The following is an 11266-nucleotide window of genomic DNA, read 5'->3' on the forward strand; positions in this document are numbered from 1 at the left end:
CAAATGAGCATGCACAAAAATCTGAGATTATTTATTTACTTAAAAGTTTTGCAATAAACTGAAAATGAAATATTAAGATGAAAAATGTCAGTTTTTAATCAAACATCACTAAATGAGTTCCATTATTTTATTTTCCATTTTTTTTTTTTTCATAGTTTGTTTCTCAAGAAAAAAAAAAGTTTGCATATTATTATCATATTCATGAAACTATCTAATGCACTGGGCCTACATTTATTTATTTATTTGTTTATTTATTTATTTATTCATTCATTCATTCATTCCTAAAAAAACAAAACAAACACTGTTTTGCCATAAAATGAAACAGAAATAAGAAGTACACCCTATCTAGATAAGTGGTTTCTAGATACAAAGTTTTTAAAATCAATAAAATGTGTCACTGTACACATGTAGATTTCCTTGCTTCCACTGAAGCTCAATGAAACATCTCCAATCAAGCCGGAGAACACTAGATCACTAGATCATTAGTGTAGCTGATGAAACTCTAATGACACATAACAATCACACAATCTCACATGCATGTTCATTTCTGAATCACACTTTTCACTCAAACTGCGTGGTCATTTCCACTGAAAAGGTTTGGTCTCACAGTGTGTTTGTTATCCTGACCTGATTCTCAGCCCTGTGGAAAGCTGGTGTGACAGTGGCAAATGTCTCTTCTGTGTGGCAGTAAACAGAGGTAGATGGGGTAAACAGAGTGAGGGGCCGTCAGGGGCCAGGACTCGGGCTCCGGCGAGGGTCGGGGGACACCGGTTATAGGGAGGGAGAGGAGAGTTAACAGTAAACACTCACACAAACAGAGGACATGTTTACCTCAAACCTTACAGACGCTCAGAGCTCTTCTGCAGAGGTGCATGAGAAAAAAGGAATTGCCTTGTCTTATTTTATCATCTCTCTCTCCCCGGTCACCCTTTGTACCTTCATCTTCACATATCCTTTGTTCTCGTTCCTATTTCTCTTCTGTCTGTCCCCCGTCTTCACATTTCCCGTGGCAATGTTTAAACGCAGCGTCTGCACTGTGTCCTCTCTGAGATTTCTCTTCTTATCTGAAGGTGATACGGTAAGAAGGCAGGCCTGGACGGTCCTCTACAGCCCTGATCCTCCACAGATGGACCGCGGGTCTGACCTGATGGGATGGTGAAATAGTCATAAACAGTCAATCTATAAAACAGAAAAAATATTTTATTTTATTTTCTTAAAAGAAAATATGGCATTAAATATGGTTTCGTTTGAAACAAAAAAACAAAAAAACATGGTTTGTGCTACAGTGTGTTGAATGCATGAAACCATCCAAATTCAATACATTTAAAAATGTGCAATAATTTCATATTAAAACAAACATACAACAAATTATTTAATTTTTATATTTTAATAGATCACAATATATATTAATGTTATAATTTTATATTATGATGTCATATATATATTATTAGTCACTGAATAATAAAAAATATACATATTGATCATTTACAGATATTCATAATATATTTTCAGTGTTTAATTTGAAGGACACTTTTGTTTACTTTTGTACATTAAATCAAAATATTATTAAAATAAAAATTAATAATAAACTAAAAAATAAATAATACCACAGTATTATTCACATTATAGTTTAATTTATAACCTAAATAATACATTGTGATATATTATTATTATATTAAAAATAAATATTCTTAATTTAATATTTTTTATAGTAATATTTTGAATATTAAACCAAAATATCATAATTTAAAGTAAATTACAACATTAAATATGAGTCAATTTAAATTTTAATTAAGTTAATTAGCAATAATAAACATGGTTTGTACCACAATAAATGCATGAAACCAACATTTCATCTTAAACATTAATATTTAAATATATTATTCATATTATAATATTTACAGTATATTATAATATATAATACATTATAATCTAGTCATATCATATTATATAAAAATATTTATAATAAATAATACAATATTCATAATTTTTTCCCCAAATATTTTAAATATATTTCAATGTTTGATTTTGTTTTGTTTACTTAATAACATCAAAATAAAATTTTAGCATTTAAAATACATTACTAAATTAAATATGTGTTCTCTGCGATAATAAACATGGTTTGTGCCTAAAATGTATGCATGAAACCATCAAAATTCATAATACATTTAAAATGTTCAATAATTTTATATGAAAAAATATATTAAAATATATTATTCATGTCAAAATGGTTATATTATAATATATATAAAACATTGCATTATATTATTCATATTATAATGATATTAGATATATTTTAAAATTTATTTCTTTCCTTTTTATACATTAAACATATCAGTATTTGGTGTCGGTGGTCACTCGATGTCCAGTGTAATGTCCAGTCTACAGGCCATCTGCGTTCCAGTGGGACGAGCTTCATCTGGGCCGGGTCAGGAAACTCACAGAGCAAAGATGTCACACTTAAGTTCTCCTCCAACCCAGTTAATTGCTTAAAGGCAGCCTCGCAGAATTAAATCTGTCTAATACGCGTGTGCCCATAACCCATCCTCATGACAGACGTGCTGCATAAGAATCAAACCTTCCTCATTACACAAATTGGAGATGAATTAATCGACAGGCGGTACTGCCGTAATGAACCTTAAATTAAACACACTGCAATCCAGCGCTCACATTCAATACCAAAGATGTGACATTTTTGCACAGAATGACTAGATTGATATGCCTGCAAAAACCACCAAAGAAGAAAATAAAAAAGAGACTGATACTGAATACTAACTAGGCTTCGACATCTCTTTAGAGTCTAATAAGTTTTGTATGGGGTTTAGCTCATTGCAATGTGGTTGCTAGGGCTAACTGCACACTGCTTTGTTACTGACACTCATATTAAGCCATAGTGATCATAGTGATGCTTGACTTAGTAAACATCACTAATGAATCTCACATTGCTAATAGAAGACAGCTTTACGTTTTTGAACTGCAATCACTTAAGCTTAAAGGGATAGTTCACCCAAACATGAAAATGCGCTGTTATGTACTTTTTTCTTCAGTAGAACAGCAAAGAAGATTTTCAGCTGAAACGATGCTTGATTCATAAAATGCAAGTCAGCAGATGTGCTTTTTTATGAACGAATAAAGCAAGAAACACAAAATTAATACCATGGCTCATAACAACAAATTGAGGTCTTATGAAGCGAAATGACTGGTCTGTGCAAGAAACTGTATTATTATTACATTATTACCTGTAATAACGAGTCTCAGGCAAATGGGGAAACCTGATTCTTTTCCACGATTCAATGAACTTGTTCAGTTTATAGTTTGTTTACATAATCATGCAATAATGAAACACATAAGCAATAATATCATTAAAGCACAAAATAATGATGTTAAATGTGGAACTGATTGATTCATTTGTCACAGGATCAGATACGCCGCTATTTTGGATCATTTCCAGTTTGAAGTAATTTTCAGTATTTTCAGATTGAGTGACTAGTAGATCTGTGCTGCTCGAGCTGCCAACTGTTTCAGATGATTCAGTCCAATTTGGTGAATTAGTTAAAATAGTTAACAAAAAAAAAAAACAGTTCAAAAGAATGATTCATTCGTGAACTAAATGTCACTCCGGACCATTTGCCTGAGGCTCTGGATTACAGATAATATGCTGTAAATAATGTTCAGTTTCTCGCTTCATGAGACCTCAGTATATCATCATGAGTAAATTTTGCATTGCCTGTATATGTTTTTTTGACTCTCAAAGTGACGGTAGCCATTGACTTACATTTTATGAATCACCAAGGACCACGATTTCAGCTAAAAATCACCTTCATTGTTCTACTGAAGAAGAAAAAAATCAGCTACATATTGGATGTCCGGAGGGTTTTGTCAGGTTTTGCATGAAAACACAAGCCAAACACGAGTGGGTAAATTCACAGGCGCATGAGAGATGGAAAGCCAGTGTGAGTGTGAGTGGGAGTGAGACAGAGGAGTGATTGAGAGATCGGTGTGTGGGGGTTTGGAGGAGAGCAGAGACTAGAGGCCTGGACTGATTACTTCAGGAATCACACACTGATCCTGCGATCCATCATTCCCTCCATCTCTGGGATTACACTCCGTTTTAAGCTCCCAACACCTTGTTTCCCTCCAGGCTGGAGTTGTGTTGAACACAGAGAGCTTTAGACGCTGTGGATTATGGGCTTCTTAATTAAGTAACGCTGTTAGTTCATGAATCACATCGGCTGTGATGCAAAAGAGCCGGACAATATCCTAAGGGCTCAGGGGAATCCTTAACTCTGAGCTTACAAAGAGGCTTTGAGTGCTTTGTTGGTTTGTTTTAATGCTTTAATAATATGATATGTGCAGTGCTGAGTAGTAACTGATTACATGTAATCTGGGTTATGTAATCAGATTCCAAAAATTAAGTACTTGTGCTCATAATCAAACGACGATTACTTTTTTTTATGGATAACACATGATTACAGATTATTCACACAATGACAGTAAATTATTCATAATTTATTGATTCTATGTAATTCCTTTTTCCATGATGCAGGGATTCCCAAACTTTTTGTCAGTCAAACTCCCTTGATCTAAAATATATACTTAAAGTTAATATTTTAATAATTTTACAACATACATGTTTTCTGATGTCGGTTAATGGTCACATATTTTATCTTTTTAAAAATAACAAAAAAGCCATTCAAATTTATAAACAAGTTCTAAAAGTAATCCAAAAGTAGTCAGAATACATGACCTTAAATGAGTAAGTAAATCTTGATTACATTACTGAAAAATAATTTTCAACATGTAATTTGTGATCAGTAACAGAATGCAATTTGTAAGTAATCTACCCAGCACTGAATATGTAATATGTAAAATTATGTCAATGCTGAACAACATTTCAAGTGGAAATGATGAAATCTGCTCTGGTCTACTTATGCTTTCAGCCTTCAAGACGAGAAATGTCCCCTTCTGGCTCCAGATGGACACGTATCCCTCACAAATGGAAAGCTCTGTAATCTCAGCTTCTTCACAGTTTGAAGCCCTGTATAAACTTCACGTCTGTCAGCATATTTGACTGAGAATCCTGTACAAATCACTTTCTCAAAGACTGTAAATCCTCCACACTGAGATTTCCCAAGAACATCCGTAATTTTTTCAGCTATAGGAACGGCAGAGGCAAAGCAGGTAAACATTTTTAACACCTTCATAATGTTTTTTTTTTTTTTTTTACATTTTATATATCAAAATAAGCATGTACTCAGAGATGCGCACACATGCATATACCCAAATCTATCTATCTATCTATCTATCTATCTATCTATCTATCTATCTATCTATCTATCTATCTATCTATCTATCTATCTATCTATCTATCTATGTATGCATGCGTTTACTAATCTAAGATAGCTATTTATGCATGTATTTATGCATGCTTTAATTATATCTCTCTATATATGAATGCACTATCTATCTATCTATCTATCTATCTATCTATCTATCTATCTATCTATCTATCTATCTATCTATCTATCTATCTATCTATCTATCTATCCATTTAATAATCTAAAATAGCTATTTATCTATGCATGCATTAATTATGCATGCACTGACTTATGCATGCACTATCTATCTATCTATCTATCTATCTATCTATCTATCTATCTATCTATCTATCTATCTATCTATCTATCTATCTATCTATCTATCTATGCATGAATTTACTTGTTTATTTAAAGTCTCATTTGTGGTTTTTCTTTCATATGGGTTTACAAACAAACACACAGTCGATATCTGGTTGCTTTCTAACTACCTGCGAGTCGATGAAGCTCATCTGTCATTAACGCTCTGTGTGAGTTTGCAGGTCACAGAATCTCACCTCATCCTCACGGCCCCAAACCTGATCGATTCGTCAGTCCCTTCCCTTCCCTATAGCACAGACAGAGTTCATTAGAGCCGTTAGCAACCCAAATCCTGGCAGATTGTGAAAATCAAACACTTGTCAAACTTTACAATAAATGTGACAGCATCGAACGCACTCCTTCAAACGAATCTAGCACTGTTAACAGTCTGTAAGTATAGCTAAAAAGGTTTACTGATAACCACTGATGGATCCTTCGGTGGCTTTTTGCACTCAAGTCTCTTCTATTTTTGGAGACAAATCACTCAGTCAGCCCTGGCTGTTTCCAGCCAGTCAATAAAGTCACCTCACCGGTCTCTTAGTCTGAGCCTAATATCCACTTACCCCGAGGCAGCACGGATCTCAAGAGAACATCTCCTCAGGGGGAAACGTGTCTGTGGGAGCTATGAAATTCACAATTTCTATCACTTGAACCATACAGCATGTTATAACCAGCACATACAGAGCTGCTGACACCACATTTGGTGATTTTAAACTCAACAGCATGACTAGAAATGAAATTTCCACTGAGCAAGAATGAGATCAAAAACGTTTGCCAAATGTGTCTACAGACAGCAGTAATCATCATTTATGAAGCATGCATGTGTCTGAAATAGCATACTGCCATGCCATTGGTACTATTTTGCGGTTTTAAGTCTGTATGCTTCTTTTCTGTACGCATTGAATACTAAATTAACTGCTGCATTTGCCAAAATATATAAGGCTGTGCATTAATGATGAGCAGTGCATACATTCTATTTAACTGTTTGTGCGTTTATTTAAGCATGCAGGAAAGAGAACAGAAATTGAGCCAAATGTGTCTACAAATAGCAGTAATCATAATTCATGAAGCATGCAAGTGAGACTGGATGTGTTTGGAATAGCATACTGCCATACTATTTGAACTATTTTGCCGTTTTAAGACTATGCACAGTTTTGCACACTTTTCTGTATTCACTACTTGGATTAACTTGCCAAAAGTAGGCTACACTAACAGTACACTAACTTTTATTTATGCATTAATAATGCATGCATTTATTTAAGCATGCATAAAAAAGAATGGGACAACAAAATGGTTTGTCAAATGTGTCTAAAAATAGCAGTAATCATCATGACATATATGAAGCATCTAAGTCAGAATGGGTGTGTTTGGAATAGCATACTAGCATACTGCTTGTCCTGTTTTGCAATTTTAAGTCTATGCACTGTGCACAGCATGCAACTTTTCTGTATGCACTGAATACTTGAATGAATTGCTACAATATATGGGTCTGTGTGCATTGATGATAAACAGCGCACACCTTATATTTCACACAATGCAACGCATTCAAATGCACCCTAGTTTTTCATTTTGACGAAATGTGCAACTGCACATTCTGCTGCTGCCGAAAGTGAAGAATTGGATTTAAAATTGAATTTTTGATGACTGGATGACGACACTCCTTGAATTAAGCATGCAACACAATGACATCATGTGACAACGACAATGCAGTTATCATTTCAGATCGCATATTCTGGATTTTGTTCTGCATTATACAGTAGATTATGAATCAGTAAGCAGTTCATTACATGGCTGGGATTCTTCATCTGGGGGTGTCAGTGGGTTTCATATGCGGTACATACCGTACTGATGTGTGTCATCCTGAAATGCACCACTGCCATCTAGAGGCTGGCATTAAATGTGACTGTAGATAGACATCGTGTGTCTGTCGGGTGTAAATGAGAACATGTCCTGCTGAAGATGTGCTCGGCTGTGGTTTAGCATGCAGGAGAGATGAATTTACAGAGGCAGAAGCGCAGGTCATGGTGACTTATTTTTGTGGCTCTGCACATGAACAAAGAAAGAAAGAAAAAGTGAGCAGGATGAGACAACAATAGAGTTTGCTTAGTCAGTTTTCCTCTATGTTTTACTGAAAATTCCCAGAGACATTTTCTTATTACAGATTACCAAGTTTATAGGGCATTGCTAAACGCTTTTTACAATGAAATACTAAGCCCAAGTAAAATATTAGGCTGCTGATAAATCATTGTGTGTCAGTGGAGATTACCGTATACTGAGCAGTGAATCACTTCCATGTCCGTTTGTTTTCGATCAGCTGTTTAGAATCAGAATTAAACGCCAGATTTAAAAATGAATCACTCCTTTGATCTAATCGGTCAAAAGGTCTGAAATATGGTTCGCGATTCAGTTTGATTCATTCGGACAGTTCACTCACGCACTGAATCATTTGCGGCGGTTTCTCACATCTTCTTAACAAGATACTTTATAAAGCAAAACAAAAAACAAAAAGAGGACTGGATGAGGGGCATATTTACCAAAATAATAATAATAATAATAATTGTAGGTAACAAAACTTGCAAATATTTTCTATCATTTTTCAGCGATGAAGACTCTTGTGCGTGTGCCTTGTCAAGGACTCTGTGCTGCAGGTACAGCTAATTAATAGCATATAAAATTATAAAAATATACTTCTAAATCGTAACTTATTGAATAAAATACTTAATTTACAAATTTTAAACGTGTATCTAACAGTGTTAGAATTACATGAACAAAGGAGTGTATTTTAAAGCTTCAGCAGTGAAAATCTTGATGATTTAAATAAATATTTCAGGTGTTTCTTTTTTCATTTTTTTTATTTTGCTTCATCGAAAACAAAGCATGTTTTCAATAATTATAGTTGTTGTTGTTGTTTTTTTTTAAATCGAATAACATTTAAGACATAACCTTGCAAAATACTTTGTTTTTGTCTATTTTTGCTCCGCCAATGAAAATAGTTCCAATAGATGCGCGACTCCGAGCCACAGACGGGAGCGGCATTACTGAACGAATCATTTTTTGAATGATTCAGTGACTCGCTCAAAAAGACAGCCGCTTGTTTGTTTCCTGACTGTTTGAAAGAATCGGTTGAATGAACGGTACAGTGACGCACACGTATAACGTCTTTGTTGCCACCTGAAGGCGTAAAAATGTGAGAAAAAGAGACTGAAAAATTCATCATTAATGCATTGAATAATAAATGACTAACTAAGGCTCTTTATTTCCAGCAAGTTAATTTTCTTTTCATTGTGTTGTTAAACGTTTAATTAATTAAAGTTATAATTAATAAAGTGCCTGAGCTTGACCAGAGCATATTTCTGAATATCTGCTGGATCCAAAATGTAATAAAAACTGCAGCAAAGTTTCTGTGGCTTTGGATTCAGTGGGAGCTGTTAGTTTAAATGGGCATGGAATCTCTGCTGTTTTTATAGCACAATGAAAGCAAGACAGATGGACAGTGATTGGCGTTTCTTTATCTTACGATCACTCTACCGTCTCTAAGCGTGTCACAACAAGCACAACAAAACTGAAAAATGAACAGGAGTGCAGGACAGATTTGCTGCTCCGTAACACAGCTTCTTCCAGAGCCGCGTGTTCAACAGTGCGATGTGTTTGACAGCGGGTCTTACTGTCATATGAAACTCTCAAGGGAGAAATTCCAGAAAAATACTTTTCCAAACTACTTTCAGGCTTGAGGTGGATTCAGCCGGTTCAGAGATGCTTGAATAAATCCAGGCAAAATAACCTGTCAAACGTCGGGCCTAAATCCTCTAAACACGCGTAATGATTCCTCGGGTCTGCTGCAGAAACATTCACTAAAGATCTGCAGGAGCATTCATTAAAAACTATATATTTTTTAGTGGTAGGCCGAGGTTGTACCATCACGTTTGTGACAGTTTTATGCCCAATTAGATATCACCAATTAAATCAATTACAATAAAAAATGAAGACTTGATTTGTGCAAATTAATATAACCTTCCCCAAATCACCTTTTCCAAAATGTGCAAATTAACAGTTTCAGCTATAAAAAGATCAGTCTTAAGGTAATTGCTCTGGTAGTATTCTTGATATGAGACTGAATGAGTAATAAAACATTTGAAAGGCTCAATTTCACCCCCTGCTGTTTAAGAGAGGATTCATTCACCAAAGCACTTCAACAATCAGTACTAGCCTATACACTGGTGTCTGATGGGTGTGTAATTAAAAGAAAAAAATAATCTAAAAAAGGTTTTTGTGAAAATTAAAAGAGCTTTTATTATATTATCATTTTATTATATTAATTGTTCATATAAAATTATACATTTCACATGTTACACTGAAAAGTTTGCATGGGGTCAGTGAGGTTTTTCAAAAATAAATTGCTACTTTAATCAAGGACGCATTAAAATGGTCATAAGTGACAGTAAAGACATAATGTTACAAAATATTTCTATTTCAAATAAATGTTCTTTTAAACATTATGTAATGATAGTAATGATGCCGAAAATTCAGGTTTACATCACAAGAATAAATTATTTTTTACAATATATTCACATAGAAAACAGTTATTTTAAATTGGAATAATATTTCACAATATTATAGTTTATAACTGCATCAGATAAATGCTACCTTGGTGAGCACAAGACTTCTTTAAATACAAAAAAAAATAAAAAAATAAATAAAAAGGTCTTAATATATTTATCATTTTTCACACTGACTTTAGTGAATAGTTCTTGAAGTAAAAAAAAAACTACAAACACTTCCACCATTCTAAGATATAGTTCACTGAACGCACATTTACGTTGACCTTTTGTGACCAAAACTTATTTAATTACTTTTCATATTCCTCTTTTTCCTAAAAAAATGGACTCAGTGGAGCAGGATGTAATAAGAGAGACACTCATCGATGCAACTGATTAAACCGATTAATCCTGATCCAACACACCGATAAACTCTGTTTCGTTCTTTTGCACCTGTTTATGACCTGATGATGGTAAACTCTCTGTCTCTCCCTCTGATGATCTCACCATTCTGTTAGCCGACCTGTTTTTCTCCATTCCCTGATCCGTCTCTCCAGAGGCCTCATCTTACCTTGGCCCTCTCTGCTCTCATTAGCCTCTCTGACAGCCTTGATCTATGTCTGTTTTCTGTCTATCAGCTTGAGTAAAGTCCACTATTCTTAGGTTATAGTTCAGGTTTGTTATCCGCCTTACTATAGCCGCAGTTAAATTGGAAATGACCTCCCGAGCAGCGGCGGCTTCTGTTCCCTGAGGCTCCTGCAGTAATGGGCAATGGAGGCATTTTTCCATGAGGTCATTTTCAGGGCCAGCGATGCTGCCGGTCCAGACGGATTCAGCGCAGCTCATGGGTTTGATGATGGATGGGTTTAGTCAGTGAGGGAGGAGAAACATTTTTCCCCCAAACACTTTTGGAATACATTTTCTTTTGGATACTCTTGACAGGACAGCTAGTTAATAACCCTTCTTCTGGAGCAATTCCCATTATTTACACTGTAACTGTACATACACTCTTAAATATAAAAACACTTTGTTAAGATTGATGGTGAAGAACTTCAA

At 34.6% G+C, this 11266-nt stretch overlaps 1 long non-coding RNA gene across 2 annotated transcripts; it reads right to left on the reverse strand.

Moving 5' to 3' along the window:
* Window positions 1–377: 377 nt before the first annotated feature.
* LOC122138617 lies at window positions 378–8104 on the reverse strand. 2 transcript variants are annotated; one of them, XR_006155702.1, is made up of 4 exons: window positions 7942–8104; window positions 7517–7718; window positions 5873–5922; window positions 378–1144 (listed from the first exon to the last, which is right to left on the reverse strand). It is a non-coding gene; the product is annotated as an uncharacterized LOC122138617 (long non-coding RNA). The 2 variants fall into 2 exon arrangements; XR_006155701.1 differs by lacking the exon at window positions 5873–5922 and having other exon boundaries at window positions 380–1144; window positions 7942–8086.
* Window positions 8105–11266: the final 3162 nt, after the last annotated feature.

The sequence above is a fragment of the Cyprinus carpio genome, chromosome B10, assembly GCF_018340385.1.
Source record: "Cyprinus carpio isolate SPL01 chromosome B10, ASM1834038v1, whole genome shotgun sequence".
Lineage (NCBI taxonomy): Eukaryota > Metazoa > Chordata > Actinopteri > Cypriniformes > Cyprinidae > Cyprinus > Cyprinus carpio.